Genomic DNA, 23,858 nt, shown 5'->3' with positions numbered 1-23,858 from the left:
TAAACTGAATACATAAGTCTTAGTTACTCCCATTTGTACACAACCATTTTCTAAATATCTGCAGATGCCTTTGTGATTACTATTTGATACATATTTATACATGAACTTAAACTTTTATTAATTCAAAATAGTTAATCATTATATATTTTAATTGTGAATTAAAAGTCCAATTACTATCTGTAAATCACTTTTTGTTTTTAAAAATAGATGGGAACACTTTGAGTAATGGGAAATTTCCAAACTCATTAGCATGGCCTCTCTGTACAGGTGCAGCCTCGCCTCTTAGTCCATCTCATCTCATATCTTTTGTTTCGAACGTACCACATCACCAGACGTCTCCAGTATGCGGATTCCTTTTTGAAGTGGTCCTTTGTCTTTTTGAGAGTATTTTGTCCACTTCTTTCTTCTAATTAAGAAATCTCTTTGTTAACATGGAAGGCAGAGATCTTTCATCCCAGGGAGGAAAGCCCTGCCCAGGCCCCGGGAATGAGAACAGTCACTGCATCTCCATGCCCTGTAGCCCATGCCCCTGTCTGCTAACAAGAGCTATGGCAGGTATTCTTAGCTCTCCAACCAGGTTAGAGGGCTTGATCCATCTCTTCTGGAATAAAATAACGATGCCTCCCATGGAGCAATATTTTCATTCCCTCCCTGTCCACCCTTCTCGTTTCTTTCATGAATGCAGTTTTAATGACAGGATTGCAGTTGCTGAAAAGTAAAGGCCAAAAGAAAGCCAAAAGCAGCAGCTCCAGTATCACTGATTCTCTCATCCAATGTTCGGAAACTGCCTGCTTTGAATTTAAATCACAAAAATAAACTAGACTTCTACTTGTATTTGTGTAACTTACATCCACATAAACCCCAACCAATGCACTTCTCATGGCTGCTAACCTTTGCATATGCTAGCAATATGGATTCCTCCTTTTCTCATCTGGCTAAACCTTTCCCAACATTCAGAAGTCAACCAAGCCACCACAATCTTTCAGAAGCCCACCCTGTGCATGATAGCACTTCATACAGCATGTCATAAAAGTGTTTACTAGTCCATCTCCCCTAGTAGACCATCTGGGTTTTTGTTTGGTTTGTTTGTTTGTTTTGAGATGAGGTTTCTGTCTGTTACCCAGGCTGGAGTGCAGTGGCACAATCTTGGCTCACTACAACCTCTGCCACCTGGATTCAAGCAATTCTCCTCCCTCAGCCTCCCAAGTAGCTAGGATTACAGGCATGTGCTACCATGCTAGGCTAATTTTTGTATTTTTAGTAGAGACAGGGTTTTGCCATGTTGGCCAAGCTGGTCTCGAACTCCTGACCTCAGGTGACCCACCCACCCACCTTGGCCTCCCAAAGCGCTAGGATTAAAAGTGTGAACCACTGTGCCCCACTGGGCCATCTGTTTCGTAACTCTGATGTTTATACCCACTTTTCACACGTTAATTGATTTCCTTTAAGCCGGTAACCACATTAGACCCAAGCAACAGGACAAAGAGCCCTATTCCCTGGGATCCCTTGATTTTCAGAGCACGATTCTGGCCTTCATTTAAACCACTCCCCTCCGCACAGATAGAGGATTCCCCCAGACCAGGGGATGTGCCCATTCAGACCTCATGCTCGTCTTCTAAACCACACATGCAAACTGGCACCACCAGAATGCACTGCCAAACCAGGCCCACACTCTGAGCCCAATTCAGGACCTTCAAAGGTGTTTTCCACATTCAAACTCCTGACAGCTGAAGACCCACAAGGTGTTGCTCCCCTAATCTGGGGCAGGGGCAGGGGTAGGGGTGGGAAGCAGGAGAACTATCTAGGATGAGACAGGACAAAGCTTGGACAAGGGTATCCAGGCAGACAGGTGTGGGTGAGGCTCCTCACAAAGTGAGGCAAAGCAGAGGGAGAAAGAACAGGACTGCACTGCTGCGTTCCCTCGAGCAGAGGGCACTCAGACTCGGCTCCCAAGCCATCCCACCTGTGCCAGAGTAGGAGGATGGGAATGATTTTACACAAGGCCTGGCATTTACTTTCCTGATATGGTACGCGGGCCTCATGTTCCACTCTTATCAGTGCCCATAAATGTTAGAAAGAAGGTATTCTTGAAATTGCTAACCATGTAGTGTATATATTAAGGCTGTTAAATAAGCAAAAATAAAGAATGAATGAATACAAAGCCACAAACATCTCACGCATGTATGTACTAATTCAGCAAATCTTTCCTTATCCAGTGCCAAAATGTGAGTGTGTTTGGGTGTGTGTATGTGCATTTGTGTGTGTGTGCTTCTGTGTGCCTGTGTGTTTGTATGTCATTTGTATGTGTGTTTGGGTGTGTGTTTCCGTGTATGTTTCTGTGTATGTGTGTTTGTGTATCTGTGTGAGCTTGTTTGTGTATCTGTGTTCATATGTCTGTGTATGCTTTTTCATATATGGATATGTGTTTGTGTGTCTGTGTGTGTGTGTTTCCGTGGTGAATAAATAGGTGCAGGCTGCTATGGTTTGTGGTTTGTCCTCTGAATTATCAAATTATTTATTTTAAAATTTAAGTATTATTTAGTTATTAAAAATTAAGTTAAATTACTTAACTATTAAAAATAAATAATAATTAAAATAGAATATTAAAAAAAAAATTCTGAAGTTCTGTGTATGACAATTTACGGACCCAGAGGAGCAGACAGGAGATCAGTTTCCCAGCCATTGTGATGGCCCTGGAGAAGAATCCCAGGAGAGGCCTGCAGAGCTGAGGGAAAGGGGGTTTTTGGAGTCCTTGCTGTCTGTGAAGGACAGACTTGGGAGCTAGAGAGGCTGCAGAGAGGTGTACAGTGAGTGGCTTCAGACTGTATCAACTTGATGTCTCTCCTGCCTTTCTGTGGTCCTCACCTGGCTTCCTAGAGTTACCAAGGGACTTTAGGTAGACATTTCATAGCCTTAGAAACTTGTTTTGGCATTTGCCTCAGTAGAGCCAAGGATGCAGGATGGCTCTGCACACTGGTTACTCAAGTCTGCAAGTACCTGCAAGACTTATATACCCCACATCCCTTCCTTGCTGGAACAGGCAACTGTCTGCCAGCTCCTCTCTGACAGTCCCCACTATATCCCAGACTGCTTTTACAAAGAGTAGCGACCATGTGCATATCTCAGCAAAGCAGGTACTAAAGAAGTCACCAGTCATGCCTCCTTTGCATTCTTGATTCAACTTCTAGGTTGCAAAGAAAAACAAAACAGAACTGACAAAAACCTAAACTCCTTGAATGTGGCAGTCTCATGACTTTTTCCTAAAACTGCCTGTACCATCCAAACTTGAACTCTAAGCCTGATAGTCAACTTGCCTTGTTTGCACACACTTAATGTGGTTAAAGAATGAATGATGCAATGGAGATGATGATCATTACGAAGTGAAAAATAAGTTCTGACAAACAGAACAATTCAACAGAAAAATATTGCATCAGCAATACCTGGATCTTAAAGGGGTAGTCTACATATAGAACTCTCATAGTCCCTTTAAATCTTCAGATCCACATGGTATAATGTATATATTTAAGTAAATTGGCATAAGCATCGCCTAAAAGAGTCTCTTCCTAACAATATGCTTTATTTATTCCCAACTCCTTGCTGGAAAATATCTGTTGGAAGCCCAGGCACTGAGGGAGATGCAATACTACTTATGCAAAAGCCATTTAAATCACTGACTGTAAGAATGTTATTATGCAAGATATATTGCACCAGACCCAGGATTGCACTCTGAAGTTAATTCACAAAAGTAGAGTAGTTTGTAGTTACTTAAAATGTTTGTCACAGCCCTTTGAATCACCTTCCCTCTGATATTGGAAATGCAATATCTGGAGTACTTGTGAAGGCATTAGACTTGTATTAAGGATGTAAACAAACTTCAGGTGAGCCTTCTAACTCCAAAGGTACACAGATGCTATTGTATATCAGAGAGATTGGGCATTCAAGACAAATGGACATAAACTACTAAATACTTGTGTATGTGTCCACCAAGTGAGTCACTAGAAAGCAACACAAGAAAACATGTCCTTTTTTTAAAGCACGCTAAAAGTGGTGAATTTCAGCTATATGCAACGCAATAATTGCAAAATGCTTTGGAGGACTCAGGATAGCTGATTCAGTGGTTAGTGTCTTGTAGACAATGTGGTAAAGTTAGTTTCAGATATAAATACATACAAAATTGTGTTTCTCTCTCCTTTTAAGGCAGCCTGACCAATTCGACCTTTGTTCTGTGCTCTTGCCATTAGATTGATTCAAGGCTAAAGTTGATTGACGGGAGCTGCCTGCAGACACTGTGGGCAGCCTTCTGAGCAGCACTTTGTAGAGTTCTGTACATTTGATTTGCTCTCTATAACTTACAGTAAGTTGAAGGAGGCTACATCCAGGGATCAATCATTTTGAGCAAGTATGTTTCCAAAGTTTCTCTACTCTTTACGACTCTTTTTTTCCATTGTGTGTACATATATACCCCACATGAATTTTTTTTTTCAAAATATGTTCACTTAAGGGAGTTAAACAATGAGAACACATGGGCACAGGGAGGGGAACATCACACACCAGGGTCTGTGGGGCATGGGGAGCTAGAGGAGGGTTAGCATTAGGAGAAATACCTAATGTAGGTGATGGGTTGATGGGTGCTGCAAACCACCATGACACGTGTATACCTATGTAACAAAACTGCACGTTCTGCACATGTAACCCAGAACTTAAAGTATATTATATTGTATGTATATACACACATATTCACTTAAATAATTATCTAATGGAATCATTGGAAGGCCTGAATCTTTCAGTAGAATTCATCAGCATCCACAGAAATAAGAAAGACAAAGTATAAGAAGACATAGTTTTGAGCAAGAATGAGTTTATTTAGCAACCTCTCATTAAGTGAGAACTGTTCTTAGGATTCTCCATCCCAAGGCACTCTTTTTTGACAACAGATCGGTATTCATGGAGATCATGTTATTTTACTTTCCTGTAGAGATGATAAGGATACCCAGGAGTCAATAACGTGTCTCTACCAGTAGATGACTTTGGAGATTTCACCCTCTAGTTTCTACAACTGTCATCATTTGAGGTCAGGGCTGCTGCTGCATTCCTAAACTCAACCCATAATTGCTTTAATGAATTTAAATAATGTATTTACCTACAAATCATCAGCGAGCATTGCAGGAGAAATCAAAAGTACTGCTGGAAGAAAACAGGTAAATTATATAAGTGTGTGTGTGTGTGTGTATAATCTTTTTAATATATAGCATATATTCCATAAGTATAATACATACTACTAGTATAATGTATAATTATGTGTATTATATAAAACATTATACATATATTTATTATATGTAACACTTTTTAAGCTCCAGCAGGTAAGCCTATATTTTAGATAAGAATTGTTTATTAAAGCCTAAAAATGATTATAATGAAATTATATTTGATTGGATGTTCACAGATCAGACAACAGTGGTAGCTGAAGCTATAAATTCTTATTTTTTGACTGGTTAAAGGCCTCATCCTCTAATTCTGAAATCTTTACTCCCCTATGTGAATCCATTTCACATTTTAGCATATTACTAAAGACTTGTTAGGCAATGTAGGGAAACTAGAGGCTACAAATACACTTAGCATACATTAAATTTGCATCCAGTTCATCAGTCTTAAAAATAAAAATACATACAAACTGTGTATTCTAGGGAAAAGTTAAAAATACCTTCTATCCAACTACCTTACAAACAGCAAACCATGAAATCAACTGGATGTGAATGCACACGAGGCCACTGCAACAAAATATTTCTGTGTAAAGTAATGAGCAGCAATCTGTCCATAGGCCAGGAGAAAGGCAAAGTGAATGACGTGGGGGAGGAGGAAGAAGAAATACAGAAGTATAAACGTATAAAATAAAAGTGCCTCTGGGCATGTGCCTCTCTTTAGAGAGCAGCTAAGGGGTCTGGATAGTCTGATATCAGAACAGTCCCTGCTAGTGGCTGCTTCTAGAGCCTGTCTTTCACTCCCATCCTGCTCTTTGCTTCTCAAGATGCCCTTGCTTCCTGGGCTCCTCTATCTCCCAGTGCAAATTCCTGGATCCCCAGCTAGACTCTACTCCAAACCAGGCACCCTGCTATGATGGAGGAGGAGTCTGGCTCAACCCAGCTGCAGCAGTTTCACAGGGACTGAGAGAAAGAGCTCAGTCTGCCTGGGGCTTGCCATAAGAATGAGGGAAAGGTTTCTCCTTGTCCAGGCAAGGCAGTGGGGAAGTGGGATATTTTAAGAAGCATCAGGGGCTGGGCCTGACTCAAAGGATCAAAAGGTTAAAATTGAGATTCATAGGGCACAAGTAATGTGATATTTCTAGTTAATAAAATGCCTAGGCAAACCTGAGAGATTTGATGTCACTTTTATTGCTTTCCGAAGGAAGTATCCTGTGAAGATTTCCATAATATCTTTTCTAAGCATTTTCATTTTACAAAGAAAATGCAATGACCCCCTGACCACTTCACATTGTTGGTGTCAAAGTATTATAATAATTAAACTCTAGTTCTTAATGTCCAGATATAAAGACATGTATATATGAGCCACCATAAAGTGTATTTGAATATGCAAAAGCTGAAAAAGAAGTAGTATCTTACTGTTTCTCATTTAATTTGGATAATTATGTTTTGGTTACATCATGGTAATATTATCAATGTTTTACAAATGCCCTTTGGAAATGACATTTTTGGCCAGGGGCAGTGGTTCATGCCTATAATTTCAGCACTTTGGAAGGCTGAGTCCAGAGAATCACTTGAGGCCAGGAGTCCTAGACTAACGTGGCAATATAGCTAAACCCTCTCTCTACAAAAAAATTTTAAATTAGGTTGGCACATTGGCACGTTCATGTAGTTCTAGCTACTCAGGAGGCTGAGGCAGGAGGATAATTTAAGCCCAGAAGTTCGAGTTTACAGTGAACTATTATGGTGCCACTACACTCCAGCCTAGCCCAAAGTGAGATCTTGTCTCAAAAAAAAGAAACAAAGAAAAAAGAAAAGAAAAAAAAAATGGCATTTTTAACCATCTTTACACACGTTTCATATGAGCTAAATCAAGAGTGGTTTGAACTGCAGGTGTATTCTCCAGCCCTTGTCCATGGTGGTATTGCTGGTAAACATTCATGGCCATGACTAATCTGGCATGGTCTTCATCTTTGCTCAGTGATGAGATGGGCTTCATGCCTGTGGTCTGCTCCTCCTTTGACTCTGTCAAAGCAGTTGAATAGTACATCTCTAAAACTCAAGTAGAGCCTGCAGCCTGCACACTCATCATGAGTCCTAAATTACCAACTTTTGTATATGTGTATATGAAAACAGCATAACTATAAGGGAGTGACAGTTGAGACTGCACTTAGGTCTAAAGGAGAAGCAAGCAAAATAAGAGATGCAGATTTTCTTCATTAAAGCAAGACTCACTTGACTATGCCCCCCTGGCTTTGTAAGCACAAGGAGAAATGGTGACTGTCCCTGGGTGGCCTTTCCCAGTGTTCCCTGGCAAAGCTGAACACCGAGGAGCAGATGGGTAAGTGTGCAGAGAGACCCAGAAGCTCCAGAAAGGAATGGGTCCTTCCCTTGGGAAGCACGTCCTTTCCAGTGGGTTGGACTGGATGTGCCAAGGGCCACTGAAAGAAAGGGTCCCATGGGAGAGCTCACCATAGAGGAAGGTAGACTGGGGGTGACCAGCACCAGCACCAGGGTCCAGCATTGTCTGTCAGAAGTGTGACCCACAGACCTGGTGTCACAGTCTGCCAGGGATTCACTTGAAAGAATAACCAATGCAACATCTCCCCAGTACACACATGTACATGCACTGGAAAGGTGAAACTTAACAATTTTCAGTAAAAACTCTCTACATTCATATTCACAACCACGAGGGACTAAAAAACTGTGCATAAGTTTCGGTTGCTAAATCTGTCCGTTGATCTACGTCTGATCACAAGTACTTAAATTGCTTAACATTTTGGCTAATGTAATTTCATGTTATTTCAAGTTTATTGTTGTCAAATTTGTGTTAGTATTTCTATTGTGTTGTGTTAGATATTTAATTCACAAAAACTGATTCATAGCAAAAAAGTAGTTCATCAAAGTATAAAATTAACAATGAAAACTGTAATTAAAATTTTAAATTCCAAATAATTTTGTAAAAACAAATTGTAAGCAGGATTCGTGTTGGTGGAGATTGTGAAGCCATGACAAGTGAAACATTCACGGAGAAACACACCACGCATGCAGAATGAAAATGAATGGTGCAATTAGGAAGTATGAATGTAAATAACACAAAATTGGGTGGGGCTAGCAAACTATTTGCCTATAAACTCCAGTGCATAACCTTTTAAGAAACAACTTTGCTATTAAAAAATAATAATAGTAATTTTAAAAGTATTAAATCAGCCATACTTTTTGTTTTGGATAGGCAGGAAATAAGTCTTTCTACCATGAATTAGTAAATTATGGTACTTCTGTGAGGAAGAGAACAAAACTACAGAGCAATAATTCAAAGTTCCACTTGCACTATAGAGCAACTGAATGGAAATCATTCTTCAGGTGTATAATGAACGCAATTCAAATCCTGCTAATGATCAGTGACCTCACTGGCTCTCAGGATCACCGTTCCCTGCAGGAGGCACGGTGGTTGGTATCAGTATCCCGCTGGCTTCTCCGGCTTTCCAGAATGCCCACACTCTTCTGCCTCCCTTAGTGGAGTTTTGTCAATCACGTTTGTTCCCAAATTTATTTATGGAAGTTTGGCTCATTATTATAATAGTTTAGTTTTACTAAATATCATGTTAATGTATGAATAAGGATACAAAGAGTGGTTCCAATGAAAGTCAAATTGAATGCTTTCAATAAAAACAAATAAACGTCAATTGCTGAAAATACTTGCAGCAAATTTAGATAGGTCTGAAAGAGCTAGGGAGTAGAGAATCATATAAATTTAGTAGTACTGTCCAAGTCAGTTGTTTCCCAAGAATATTTACATTCAGAATCCATGTTAAAGAGTGGTGACAGGCCAGGCGTGGTGGCTTATGTCTGTAATCCCAGCACTTTGGGAGGCCAAGGAGGGCAGATCACAAAGTCAGGAGTTCGAGACCAGCCTGGCCAATATGACAAAACCCTGTCTATACTAATAGTACAAAAATTAGCTGGGCATGGTGGTGTGCGCCTGTAGTCCCAGCTACTGAGGAGGCTGAGGCAGGAGAATCGCTTGAAGCCAGAAGTCAGAGGTTTCAGTGAGCCGAGATCATGCCACTGCACTCCAGCCTGGGTGACAGAGTGAGACTCCATCTCAAAAAAGAAAGCAATGGTGACAATGAGTATGCTGACAGCAAAAATAGGTCTTGTAATAGTATTCTTACAAAGTCTTGACCTTTCACCAAATATTCACAGTAAATGCCCACTCATATTTTCAAGTTAAGCTAAAGTGTCTAAGTTATGCTAATAACATTTTCATTCCGTATTATAATAAGCTTTTTTTCAATTAAATAAACAACTACTGCTAAGTTTATCCAATTGGCTAGACAGGCATCCACTGTAATACCTTCATCAGTTCTCCACAAGCAACATGGAAATTATTATTTTAAAAAAGGAACTTCGTGCATATTGGTTAATGAAATGATACGCAATCTGAAGAAATAAACTCCTGTCACATAGGCATGCCAGAAGTAATGCAGCCAGATAAAACAACAGGTATGCAAAACAAATCAGAATTTTGGAATATGTGAGGAAAACTTAGCAACCACAATATCATCTGTAGGTTTTTGAAATCTCATTCAAAAGAAACCTCACGCTGAGGAAAAACCAATGGTTCACAAGAATGGCTGCCCTGGGAACCCATGCTAGAGTGGAAAGTAGGCTGCAGTGGAACTCATATTTTGGGAGGACCTAGGATACTGTAGGACATATGCTACAGGGAAAGGCATAGCATCATTTAATTACAGATGAGTTTGTGAGCACAGAAACAGATTTGATTATGAGGACACTGTGACAGGTCCTGATCAAAGGCCAGCTGTAATGGCAGCTACTTTCATTATCAAAAACCATGATCAGGCCACGTGCAGTCGCTGACGCCTGTAATCCCAGTACTTTGGGAGGCCAAGGCAGGTGGATCGCTAGGTCAGGAGTTCGAGATGAGCCTGGCCAATATGGTGAAACCCCGTATCTACTAAAAATACAAAAATTAGTCAGGCATAATGGCATGCGCCTGTAATCCCAGCTACTCAGGAGGCTGAGGCAGGAAAATTGCTTGAACCCAGGAGGCAGAGGTTGCAAGCCGAGATCATGCCACTGCACTCCAGCCAGGAAAACAGAGCAAGATTCCATCTCAAAAAAAAAAAAAAAAAAAAAAAAAAAAAAAGATCATAGGAGTAAAAGTTAACTTTTTTTGAGTATGTAGTAGTGGACAGGTAATGTTCTAAATACATGTAAAATAGATACTGTTTCTATCCCCATTTTATAGGTGAGGAAGCTGAGGCAAATATGGATAAAATAATTGGTTTAAAATAACACAGTGAATAAGAGGTAGAGCCAGGACTGAAACCCACATAATCGAGCTACCCTATGGTGTATGCTGGGCTTATGACTGAGATGTTGGAGTCTCTGCCCACACCAGTCCCACCCAGGCATGTCCCTTGCCTACTGGAGAGATATGGGCAAGAGTACGGGCTCCGCTTTTGAACACTATCAAGTGATGGCTGTGGAGGGCTGGGGCTCAGACTAGTTTTTGAAATAATGGCTCTGAAAAAGCTAATAAGGCTTTTCCCATAATTTGAAGTGACTGATGTGAGCAATATTTCTCAACAATAAATCCATTCTAATGGAGAGCCCAAAGAGCCTGCATCAAAATATCATATTTTTTAATATTGAAAGATCATGAGGTTCTTAAGAAGATTATTGCAAATAGTTTTATTGCCAACTGTATGGCAATTTCCTAGTGCTTAACGATTTTCTTCTTTTGTTGGAGCAAAAAAGTCAACAGCGGATTATTAGGTATTAAAATAAAACAAAATACAGATCTTCACCCAAGAGCTGGAATGGAAGTAAAGAAATGCTTCTCTGAATGAAGTATATCAGAATGGGTAAGAAATCCACCCAAAGCTACTCCCAATTGAAACATCTAAGCACCCCACTTTTAAATCGGATGTCTCAACTTTTCTGAAAAGGTGCTGAAACAAATTTTCACTAAGAAGTCTCTATATAGCTTCTGAGTCTATGGTTGAAATAAGTACCCCAGACTGTGACAGAAACTTCAGACCTTTGCTGCATTTCTACCAACTTTTAGTAGTGAATCAAAAAAATAATTTTATAGAAATAAAGAAAAGAATATAAAAGAACTTTATGTGGAAACTGACCTAGGGCTCAAAATATCCACTGTCTAGCCAGGCATTTGAGCCTTGAGGAGGGATTATAAATAATACCTTTCCTCTCCCTCCATTACATAGTGACACTAATCATTAGAGTTAACAATATTATGTTTTCTTTTAATTATATTAAATTTATGATAGTTACTAATTTTTTTCTTTGTAAACCAACCAAAAATCAGTACTCTCGGTGGCTGCCATCTTTGCTGTTTGGGAGCCTTCACTGGTGATACCTCCAGGTACTGGAAAAACTGAGGTGACCAGGGACCACAGCAGCCCTACAGAGTAGTGGCCAGACTTAAAAGAAAAACAAACAAACAAAAACAGCAACAACAACAACACCGACTAAAATTCCATCCAAAGGTCAGCAACCTCAAACATCAAAGGCAGATAAACCAATAAAGATGAGAAAGGATCATGCAAAAATGTTGAAAACTCAAAAAGTCAGAGTGCCCACTTTCCTCCAAATGACAGCAACACCTTTCCAGCAAGTGAACAGACCTGAGCTGAGGCTGAGATGGCTGAAATGACAGAAGTAGGCTTCAGAATGTGAATTGAAATGAACTTTGCTGAGCTAAAGGAGCACATTGTAATCCAGTGCAAGGAAGCTAAGAATTATAAAACAATGCAGGAGATGACAACCAAAATAGCCAGTATACAGTGGAACATAACTGACCTGATAGGGCTAAAAAGCACACTGCAAGAACTTCACAATGCGATCACAAGTATTAATAGCAGAATAGACCAAGTGGAGGAAAGAATCTCAGAGCTTAATGACTTGCTTTCTGATATAAGACAGGCAGAGAAAAATAGAGAAAAAAGAAAAAGTAATGAACAAAACCTCTGAGAAATACAGGATTATGTGAAGAGACCAAATCTATAACAGATTGTGGTACCTGAAAGAGACAGGGAGAATGGAATCAATTTGGAAACCACATTTTAGGATATCATCCAGGAGAACTTCCCCAGTGTAGCTAGACAGACCAACATTCAAATTCAGGAAATGCAGAGAACCCCATAAGATATCCCAAGAGAAGATCATCCCCAAGACACATAATCATTACATTCTCCAAGTTTGAAATAAAAGAAAAAACATGTTAAGGGGAGCCAGACAGAAAGGTCAGGTAACCAAAAAGGGAAGCCCATCAGACTAATGGTGAACCTCTCAGAGGAAACCCTGCAAGCCAGAAGAGATTGGGGGGCTAATATTCAAAATTCTTAAAAAAAAGAAATTCCAACTGAGGATTTAATATTCACCTAAATTAAGCTTCATAAGCAAAGGAGAAATAAGATCTTTTTCAGACAAGCAAATGCTGAGGAAATTTGTTACCACTAGACCTAACACTAAATATGGAAAGGAAAAACCACTGGCAGTCACTACAAAATACACTGAAGTACACAGACTAGTGACACTATGAAACAACCACAAAAACAAGTCTCCAAAATAACCAGCTAACATCATGAAACAGGATCAAATACACATATAACAATACTAACCTTAAATGTAAATGGGCTAAATGCCCCAATTAAAAGACACAGAGTGGCAAGCTGCATAAAGTACTATTGTTATGGTGTCTTCAACAGACCCATCTCACAGGTGAAGATACACATAGGCTCAAAATAAAGGGATGGAGGAAAATTTACCAACCAAATGGAAAACAGAAAAAAACAGGAGTTGCAATTCTAGTTTCTGACAAAACAGACTTTAAACTAACAAAGATCAAAAAAGACAAAGGAAGGTATTACATAATGGTGAAAGGTTCAATTCAACAAGAAGAGCTAACTATAGTAAATATATGTGTACCCAATACAAGAACATTCAAATTTATAAAGCAAGTTCTTAGAGACTCCCCAAAGAGACTTAGGCTCCCACACAATAGTACTACGACACTTTGACACCCCACTGACAATATTAGACAGATCATTGAGACAGAAAATTAACAAACGTATTCAGGACCAGAACTCAGCTCTGGATAAAGTGGATGTGATAGATATCTACAGAACTCTCCACTGAAAAACAACAGAATATATATTCTTCTCATCACCACACAACACTTGCTCTAAAATTCATCACATAATTGGAATTAAAACACCCCTTAGCAAATGCAAAAGAACTAAAATCATAACAGTTTTTCAGACCACAGTGCAATCAAATTAGAACTCAAGGTTAATAAATTCACTCAAAACCATAGAACCACATGCAAGTTGAACGACCTGCTTCTGAATGACTTTTTGGTAAATAATGAAATTAAAACAGAGATCAAGAAATTCTTTGAAACTAATGAGAACAAAGATACAATGTACCAGAATCTCCGGGATGCAGCTAAAGCAGTGTTAAGAGGGAAATTTATAGCACTAAATGCCTACATCAAAAAGCTACAAAGATTTCAAATTAGCAACCTAATCACACAATTAAAAGAACAAGAGAACCAAGAACAAACAAACCCCAAAGCTAGCAGAAGACAAGACATAACCAAGATCAGAGATGAACTGAAGGAGATAGAGATGCAAAAAATTCTTCAAAAATTAACAAATCCAGGAGCTCTTTTTTGAAAAAATTAATAAAATAGGTAGACTGCTAGCTAGACTAGTAAAACAGAAAGAGAAGAACCAAATAAACACAATCAGAAATGAAAAGAGGATACTACCACTAAACACACAGAAATACAAACAATCGTCAGAGAATATTATCAATACCTCTATACATACAAACTAAAAAATCTTGAAGAAATGGAAAAATTCCTGGACATATATACCCTCCCAAGACTGAACCAGGAAGAAATTGAATAGAAACTGAAGCGATCAATAATGAGTTCTGAAGTTGAGGCAAAAAAAAAACCCAGAACCAGATGGATTCACAGCTGAATTCTACCAGGAGTACAAAGAAGAACTGGTGCCATTTCTACTAAAACTATTCCAAAAAGCTGAAAACCAGGGCCTTCTCTCTAACTCATTCTATGAGGCCAACATCATCCTGATGCCAGATCCTCGCAAAGATACAACAAAGAAAACTTAAACATTGATGCAAAAGTCCTCAACAAAATACTGGCAAACTAAATCCAGCAGCACATCAAAAAGCTTATCCACTACTATTAAGTATGCTTCATCCCCAGGTGCAAGGTTGGTTCAGCATATACAAATCAATAAATGTGATTCATCACATAAACAGAACTAAAGACAAACACCACATGATTATCTTAATAGAGGCAGAAAAAGTCTTCAATAAAATTCAACATTCCTTCATGTTAAAAAACTCTCAATAAACTAGGTATTGAAGGAACACACCTCAAAATAGTAAGAGCCATATATGACACATCCACAGTCAATATCATACTGAATGGGCAAAAACTGGAAGCATTCTCCTTGAAAACTGGCATAAGACAAGGATGCCCTCTCTCACCACTCCTATTCAGCATAGTATTGGAAGTTCTTGCCCAGGCAATCAGTCAAGAAAAAGAAATAAATTGTATTCAAATAGAAACAGAGGAAGTCAAACTACCTTTATAGATAGCATGACCCTATGTCTAGAAAACCCCATTGTCTCAGCCCAAATGCTTCTTAAGCTGATGAGCAACTTCAGCAAAGTCTCAGGATACAATATCAATGTGCAAAAATTGCTAGCATTCCTGTACAGCAATAACAGGTGAGGCGAGAACCAAATCATGAATGAACTCTCATTCACAATTGCCACAAAAAGAATAAAATACTTAGAAATGCAGCTAACCAGGAAGTAAAGGACCTCTTCTAGGAGAACTACAAACCACTTCTCAAGGAAATCAGAGAGAACATAAACTACTGGAAAAATATTCCATGCTCATGTATAGGAAGAATTAACATCATGAAAATGACCATACTGCCCAAATCAATTTATACATTAAATGTTATTCCCAATAAATGCTATGCCCATTAAACTACCATTGACATCCTTCACAGAATTAGAAAAACCTATTTTAAAATTCATATAGAACCAAAAAAGAGCCTGAATAGCCAAGACAATCCTATGCAAAAAGAACAAAGCTGGAGGCATCATGCTAACCAACTTCAAACTATATTACAGGGCTACAATAATCAAAACAGCATGGTAGTGGTACAAGAACAGACACATAGACCAATGGAACAGAATAGAGAACCCAGATATAAGACTACACACCTACAACCACCTGATACTCAACAAACCTGACAGAAACAAGCAATAAGGAAAGGATTCCCTATTTAATAAATTGTGCTTGGAGAGCTGGCTAGCCATATGTAAAAACAAAATGAAACTGGACTCCTTCCTTACGACATACATAAAAATCAACTCAAGGTGGATTAAAGACTTAAATATAAAACCCAAAACTATAAAAGCCCTAGAAGGAAACCTAGTCAATATCATTCAGGGTATAGGCACAGGCAAAGATTTCATGACAAAGACACCAAAAGTGATTGCAAAAAAAGCAAAAATTGACAAATGAGATCTAATTAAACTAAAGAGCTTCCACACAGCAAAAGAAACTATCAACAGAGTAAACAGACAACCTACAAAATGGAAGAAAATTTTTACAATTTGCGCATTTGACAAAGGTCTAATATCCAGCATCCATAAGGAACTTAAATTTGTATGAAAGAAGCACATAACCCCATTAAAAAGTGAGTAAATGACATGAACAGACACTTCCCAAAAGAAGATGTACATGTAGCCAACAAATATGAAAAAAAGCTCATCACTGATTATTAGAGAAATGCAAATCAAAACAATGAGATCTCATGCCAGTCAGAATGGCTATTATTAAAAAGTCAAAAAACAACAGATACAGGTGAGGCTGTGGAGAAAAAAATGCTTTTACACTGTTGGTGGGGGTGTAGATTAATTCAACCACTGTGGAAGACAGTGTGGCAATTTTCCTGTAGCAGGACAAGCCACAGACAAAACCTCTCAGACACCAAGTTGTAGAAGGAAGGGTTTTATTCAGCTGGGAGCATCAGCAAGCTACTGCCTTAAAATCCGAGCTCCCCACGTGCACAATTTCTGTCCCTTTTAAGGGCTCACGACACTAAATATTTTACATGAAAGGGTCATGACTGATTTGAGCAAGCAGGGGATATGTGACAGGGTGCACCTGCATGCACCGGTGGTCAGAGAGAAACAGAACAAGGCAGGGAGTTTCACAATGTTCTTCTATACAATGTGTTCTATACAATGTCTGGAATCTATGAATAACATCGGTTTCTAAGTTATGAGTTGATTTTTAACTACTGGGTTTAGGCCAGACAGGCCCAGGCCTGGTTTCAGGCCTGGCGCCGGGCTGCCTGTCTTTGGTTTTACTTCCTTGTTTTTCTTAAAACAGGTACTGAGTATAAAACAATATGAGAGGATCTCTCTCTTTCCTCATTTCCCCCCTTTGAGACTCTCACTTTTTATTAGTGGGAGTTTTCATTCTTATTTTTGCTACTATGTATTTTTGTGCAATAGATTGATAGTGATTCATTTAGTACACCTGTGCTGAAGCATTTTGGTGAACTAAGGTAGTGATGAAGTTTTTTTATCATTTGAAGAAGTACAGGTAGCAAACAAGGGAACAGTAAGCAGGTTCTTATTACTATTATAACTTTTAATTTATACTTTTAACTATTATAACTTTTAACTTATTATATTATATTATAACTTTTAACTTATTAACTTATTATATTAACTTTTAACTTATAACTTAAGAGTTTTAAATCCTCCTAGTGCTGGTAACTAATTTTTAAACATGACTTCAGGGCCTAATTCGTGCTACACTTGTATGGGCACATGTGTCAGTTTTGTCATATTTTTAACTATGTCTTCTACTACTTGCCTTTGATTATCTATGTGTAGATAGTAATTAATAAGGTTAAAGTTTTTATAGACCTCTCAGCTGCTAGCAAGTAGTCGAGAGCCAATCTATTTTGATAGATAGCATTTCTTATCTGAGTTTCTTGCTGGGCCAGAATAGTCAAGACTTGACCGGTTTTATTGGTGATAATTTTTAAAACATCTTGCAACCGTATGATTCGGTTGAGCATGTAAATGGGGGTCCGGTATCCCCATGAGCTGTCTTGTGTCTAAGTGGCAGGCCTATAGTATTGTATAATTTTTTAGGAGGTCATTTATCATCTTTTTAATTACCTATGGCTATGCTTCACTTTCTGCAGGAAACATAGACAGGGAAGCCCAGGAGTTTGCCTGTTTTTATGGGGAGTAGGAAGAAAGATGGTTTAATAGTGCCAATAACACAACCACCTGTCCACTGGTCAGGCAGTTTAGCGTAGGCTCTATGTCTACATATCCAGTATAATCCAGTGGGGGCAGTCCAGTCCTGGTGGAATTCTGGGTGGGCCCAGACAGTCTGCAACCTTGGAAATTTACTGAATGAATCTCATTCCGTGTAATTGGAACTCCACCATGTAACTGGTTTTTTTTTTTGGTACCATTATAGTTTTTGTCCCAGACAACTAAGTCATCCTACAGAACGAGTGAATTTTTTCCTTTTTTTAGCTATGCAATATTGTCCAATAATTGAGACTTTTAGAACCTAGAGATGATCAGGCGGACTTTTTGGGGCCAGGAATTCATCAGGAACTGGGTCTGTAGGCACTAATTCTTGGGCTTCTTGTGGCCCATTGATCTCTTATTACAGATTTTCCACAGATATAACATGAAGTGACATTTAGAGATTGGGCTACATGCTCAGCTAATTGCAAAAACAAATTTCTGGTTTTTCCTAGAGTCTCTGGTACTGGCACGTTTAGTTTATCATAGAAAGTCTGAAATACTCATTCCGGAGAGAATTTACGAACCTCCTCTTTTACTAAGATATTTACTAGTCCTTTCCTGTTGATGCACAGAGATACGTGTTCTCCTTTTTTCTACCTTGGGTTTAAGGGATTTGTAATTACTAATTTCAAGGGGTTGCAGCTTCCACTCATACAGGAGGGGCTGCCTTCTTCTTTTTGGAGCTATAACAGGATCTTTTTTATCCTTTTTACAATGGTCTAGATGACACAAGACCAGCAATTACATACATTTGCACATGAGCTTAATTCATGGCAGATATACTTATTTCCTGCCATGTAATCTTTTTTTTTTTTTTTAATTTAAAGAACTGCATCTTATTCTATGCCGATTGCTGTTGATAGTGGCACAAGCATTAAATTTTAGGGTTATATGCTTGGAGACCCCTCTTTCTTCTGTCCTAGCTATTACTTTACTTGTGTCACCTAGAAAAGGATGAGTCCTTAATTTTATTTTAAAAACTATGGTCATGGGAGCTAAAATGGGTTACAACAGGCATCAGGTTGGTTATTTCCTGGGCCACATACCTTGGATAGAATAGCGTTATACAAACAAGTTTCTTTCAGAGTCCTGGTACACTTATAATAACCATAAAGTAATAGGACTGTAGCAATCTTTTGTCCTACCTCAGTGACTTGATATATGTCACTGGGATATATGTCACTCAGACTGGGAACAACCTCAGTCTGAGGAAGGTCAGTTGAAGTCCTTACCGTACAAGTCCAAATTTTAAAGAAAATGAGTCCCACGATGAGTTTCCTCATGCTTCGGCCATGCGTAGACCAGTCAGCTTCCGGGTGTGACTGGTGCAGGGCTTGTCGTCTTCTTCAGAGTCACTTTGCAGGAGTTGGTGAAGCTGCTCCCACCCATGTACAGCTCCCAGTCTACTGATGTTTAAAGATGGTCTTGGAGGTTGGGCCCACTAGAATAAACTGAGTCCAATACTTTACACAGTTATGTTTAACTGGGCTCTCTGATACCAGGAGCTAGGTGGTGGGGTTTAGGGTGTTGCAAACTTCAATGGTTATGCGGGAATTTTCACAGAGCAAGCTTTGGAATCTAATTAGTCTAGCATTCATTAGCTGATGGTGTCCTTTGGCATTTATTAAAATTACCACAGCATGGGGAGACTTTAGGTTTTACCTAAGAGTTACGTTGTCTGCTTCTTGTGCTAATAGGGCCATTGCTGCCAGGGCCCTTGGACATGGGGGCCAGCCTTTGGAAACCCCATCTAGTTGTTTTGAGACATAGGCCACTGGCCTTGGCTAGGGCCCTACAGTCTGGGTTAAAACTCCAACTGCCATTTTTTTTCTTTTTGACACATAGAGCGTAAAGAGTTTTGTCAGGTCAGGTAGACTCAGGACTGGGGCCGACATGCATTTTTCTTTTTAACTCACGAAAAGCTCATTGCTGTTGGTTGTAATAGATGTAGTTTATCTAATCTACATTTTTATTGACTGTCATCTACCAAAATATTGACTTAAATCCTGTAACTATTTGATGTCAAACTTCAAATTGATCTGGTATTCCTTGCCAGGCTCCAATTGCATCTAAACAGATGTGAGAGTTGAGAGACCTATAAGGGGCTTCTCTCGCTTTACTATGTCTTATAATTATTTCTTTTTCTTTGGTTGATGAAATGCCAAGATGAAAAGGATAGCCAAATGGACTAAAGCACAAGTGCCACTCCAGTTATTCAACAGAGTGCCCAGTAAAGGTCCACAACACACCCGCTTGGGGATGAACAAGGGCTGACTGATTTATAAACTCTTGAAAATTTTTAAGCTCACTGCATCCCTTCAAGTCTCCAAGGAACATTAAGTCTCCTCCCTGCTGTGAGAGACATGAAGTGAACTTAGTGTTGGGAGACAGAAGCTGTATTGCCCTCAGGGGCTGACCTGCAGGGACTTCAGGATATAGCAGAGAGAGCTTGGCATGACTTCATACTCCAGGCTGTAGAATCCTGGAAAAGAGCTACCATGCAGCCCACGCCTGGTCGATTGGAGGACCACCTTAGTGGAAGGGAGCAATCAGGGCCTCTGGCCTGCCATATGCACAAGCACAACAATTGCTTTTGTTTAACGTGCAGATGGAATATTTGATCCATTTCAACCAGGCATTTGCATCTTGGTATGTTGTCTTAATTGTCAAAGTTTATTTTAAGTCTTTAACTTCTATGATCCTCTAGCAAAATGAATGTTTCCTTTAGCACCTATTTTTATTGGTTTTTAGACCAAAGAAAGTTAAACACCATTTTATATTTAATAATGCTTCTTATATGATTTTTATACCAGATAAGGTAAATTTTACCTTTATATTAGTGTGTTATTAATGTTGAACTTAATTTTAATAAAACCTTGTAGACATATTTGTTCATTTTTTATGTTTGACCATAAGGTAAGATTTTATAGACTCTTTTTAACCTTTTATAATTTTTGTTAAAGAGCAGTTTGATGCTTTAAGAAAAACCTGTTGCATTTTACTTTAATGTCCAGTTCACAGAAAAACTGGATGATACCTTCTTTAACTTAGCTAATATGTTTATACACAGAATTTTCTTTGCAATTAACGTTTTAAAACTTGCTTAAACTTTCAAAACAATAATATTTTTTAACCTTTTAATGTAGGTAAAAATCCACATTCTTATGCCTCCTTATAATCTTTTTATCAAAGGTATATTTTACTTTTCCTATATACTTTGCACATAAACTGTTTCTTCAGTAGTACTCAGGAGGTCTTATTACTTTTAAATTATACAACACTTTTTGCATAAAATTTTTTTTCTTTTATGACTTTCACAGACAATTTTTCGACATGTCTTAACTGTCTGACCTATTACAAACTTTTTTTTTAAACAACCAGTTAATTCATTTCAGGACAAGAATTTACAATATAACCTTTTTAATATAAATTCTGTCCTCCCCCCCTTTTCCCTTTCTTGAAATTTTTTAACATAGTTCCCAATGGGGTGGACTTACTTTGCACCTGACCCATGTTTTCTCAAGACAAAATACCACACTCAAACCACACACACTCACCACAAAACAAAGAACAGGTAAAGAGGGCACACACACACTTTTATCGTTTATACCAAACCAAAATCAGAACACCATGAAATTCAAAATCTGAGTACCAAGAAATTCAAGCCAAGTCAAAATCAAAATCAAAGTATCCAGCAATTCAAGTCAAGTCAAAACCAGAACGAAAGTGCCAATGCAGGCACACCGTGGGTGATCAGGCCATGCTTTCACTCAGATGGAGTGGGCATGTTCCAAAGACTAGTCTGACCAAGTCAAGTCAAGTCAAAACAAGAACAAAAGTGCCAATACAGACACGTGGTGGGTGATCAGGCCACACTTCCACTCAGATGGAGTTGGCAAGTTCCAAAGACTAGTCTTACCAAGTTTCAGATGTCTGGACTCCAAGTGCCAGTTCCTCCCGGTGTTCAGTCACTGTGTTAATCCTCCGCGGGGGACTGCTACGTGCTGCTCTGGCGAGGCGTTCCACTGGGACAATTGTCTACCCAAGAGCGCTCTTTGGATCACTCAGGCTGGCCATCCACAGGGATGCTCCACAGGGCAGACCTAAGCCAACTAAGGGGCTGCCTAGGCCGTCTGTCAGTTACCTCGCTTCCCGGTGAGGGAACCAAGAAATGTAGCACGACGAGTCGCAGACAAAACCTCTCAGACACCAAGTTGTAGAAGGAAGGGCTTTATTCAGCTGGGAGCATCGGCAAGCTGCTGCCTTAAAATCCGAGTTCCCCGAGTGCACAATTTCTGTCCCTTTTAAGGTCTCACAACACTAAAGATTTCACATGAAAGGGTCGTGAATGATTTCAGCAAGCAGGGGGTATGTGACGGGGCTGCATGCACAGGTGGTCAGAGAGAAGCAGAACAAGGCAGGGAGTTTCACAGTGTTCTTCTATACAATGTCTGGAACCTATGAATAACATCGGTTTCTAAGTTATGAGTTGATTTTGAACTACTGGGTTTAGGCCAGGCAGGCCCAGACCTGGTTTCAGGCCTGGCACTGGGCTGCCTGTCTTTGGTTTTACTTCCTTGTTTTTTCTTAAAACAGGTACTGAGTATAAAACAATATAAAACAATATGAGAGGGTCTCTCTCTTTCCTCACTTCAAAGATCTAGAGACAGAAATACCATTCGATCCAGCAATCCCATTACTAGGTTTATACCCAAAGGACTATAAATCATTCTATTATAAAGACACATGCAGGTGTATGTTCATTACAGCACTATTCACAATAGCAAAGACCTGGAATCAACCTAAATGCCCATCAATGATAGACTGAGTAAATAAAATCAGCGAATTCTACAAAGCAAAACTTGCCCTCCAGAGAGTTGGTTGTTAAACATTTTACTAGCCCATGGCAAAAATTCATTTCTCTTTCTCTCTCATCTCTTTCACACACACAGCCGCCTAAGGGGCTGACTAGGCCTTCTCTCTCACACACACAGAGAGAGAGAGAGAGAGAGAGAGAGACCTTGTGCCTCCCCAGTTGTAAGCTTTGGCATCCTTGACTGAAGGCTTAGCTATCAGATTACCAAGTCAGTATTAATCAAGGGTTTTAGCAAGCTTCAAAAATACCACTAAAGGGAGTCTGAAATGTGTCTTATTGTTTCAAATTCACAGTGTTTGAGGTTATCTCACCAAAACACACTTCCCTTTTTAGCACACCAATTATGCCCATAAGATGTTTCTAACACTATGTACATTGCATCTCCCATTTCCCAAGAACTTTCTTGTGCTAACTCCCCATTAGCTTGGCAGGGCTCTGACAACCTGGCAGCTCTTGCCAGTGTTATCGCCCTTGCTCCTGGTCAGCAGGGGACTAAGGTAGAGTCAGCTGAGCATTAATCCCACCTGGTGACCATGGCAGCCACCTTCCCCACCTGGAACCACCCTGGATATCACGGGTCTTAGGTCAAAAGCATAGCTCTGTGGCACCTGGAGTTACTTCATTTACATGACTGGGGTCAATATCTAGAGACTGGTTCTAACAAAGGGCAATTTCCTGATCTGCCCTGTCTCCAAACAGCTTCCTCTCCTAATCTTCCCATCTCACACTGAAGTGCCTATAGGATGCCTCAAAGCGGACACTGCCCCACCTACAAAATTAACTCTGTCATCTCTGTCCTCCCTTCCCTGGAAGACCATATACATAATATGGAACATATCAGAATTCTACTCAAATAATTATGGGATGTTAATGAAACTTTTGTGTTGTTTTTACTGATCCTCCTTAATCAATCAGTCGGTATGGCTTGTCCTTCACAGCACGTTCAACCCCATGCCCTCGGGTTGAGAAAAACTCAGTAGGCATGTGCACTTGGCTCTCTGCCCTTAACAGTCTGACCTGGGAGAAGGGCACAGAACCATGTGACTCTTTGGGAGGGCTGGTGTTCGATTTGGGTGTTTTCATTCTTTTCAGGGGGTCTTACGTTTTTCATCACATTGAATTCCTGTAGTTCTCTATAACCAGTGTTTTAAATAGCAGTTATTTCAGAGTAATTTGATGCAAAAAAAAAGTGCCCTTGAAATTCTGTTAATCCTTTATGGCTACCAACAAACTATTGCATTTCAAGCCTACCCACCAAATACTGCATTTCTAATCAAGAGATAAATGTTGCTGCTGAGAGCCACAGAAGAAAACCTCAATGCCAACTCCAG

Source organism: Rhinopithecus roxellana, chromosome 6, assembly GCF_007565055.1.
Source record: "Rhinopithecus roxellana isolate Shanxi Qingling chromosome 6, ASM756505v1, whole genome shotgun sequence".
NCBI lineage: Eukaryota > Metazoa > Chordata > Mammalia > Primates > Cercopithecidae > Rhinopithecus > Rhinopithecus roxellana.
The sequence above is the reverse complement of the archived record's forward strand: the minus strand, read 5'-3'. Positions refer to the sequence as shown.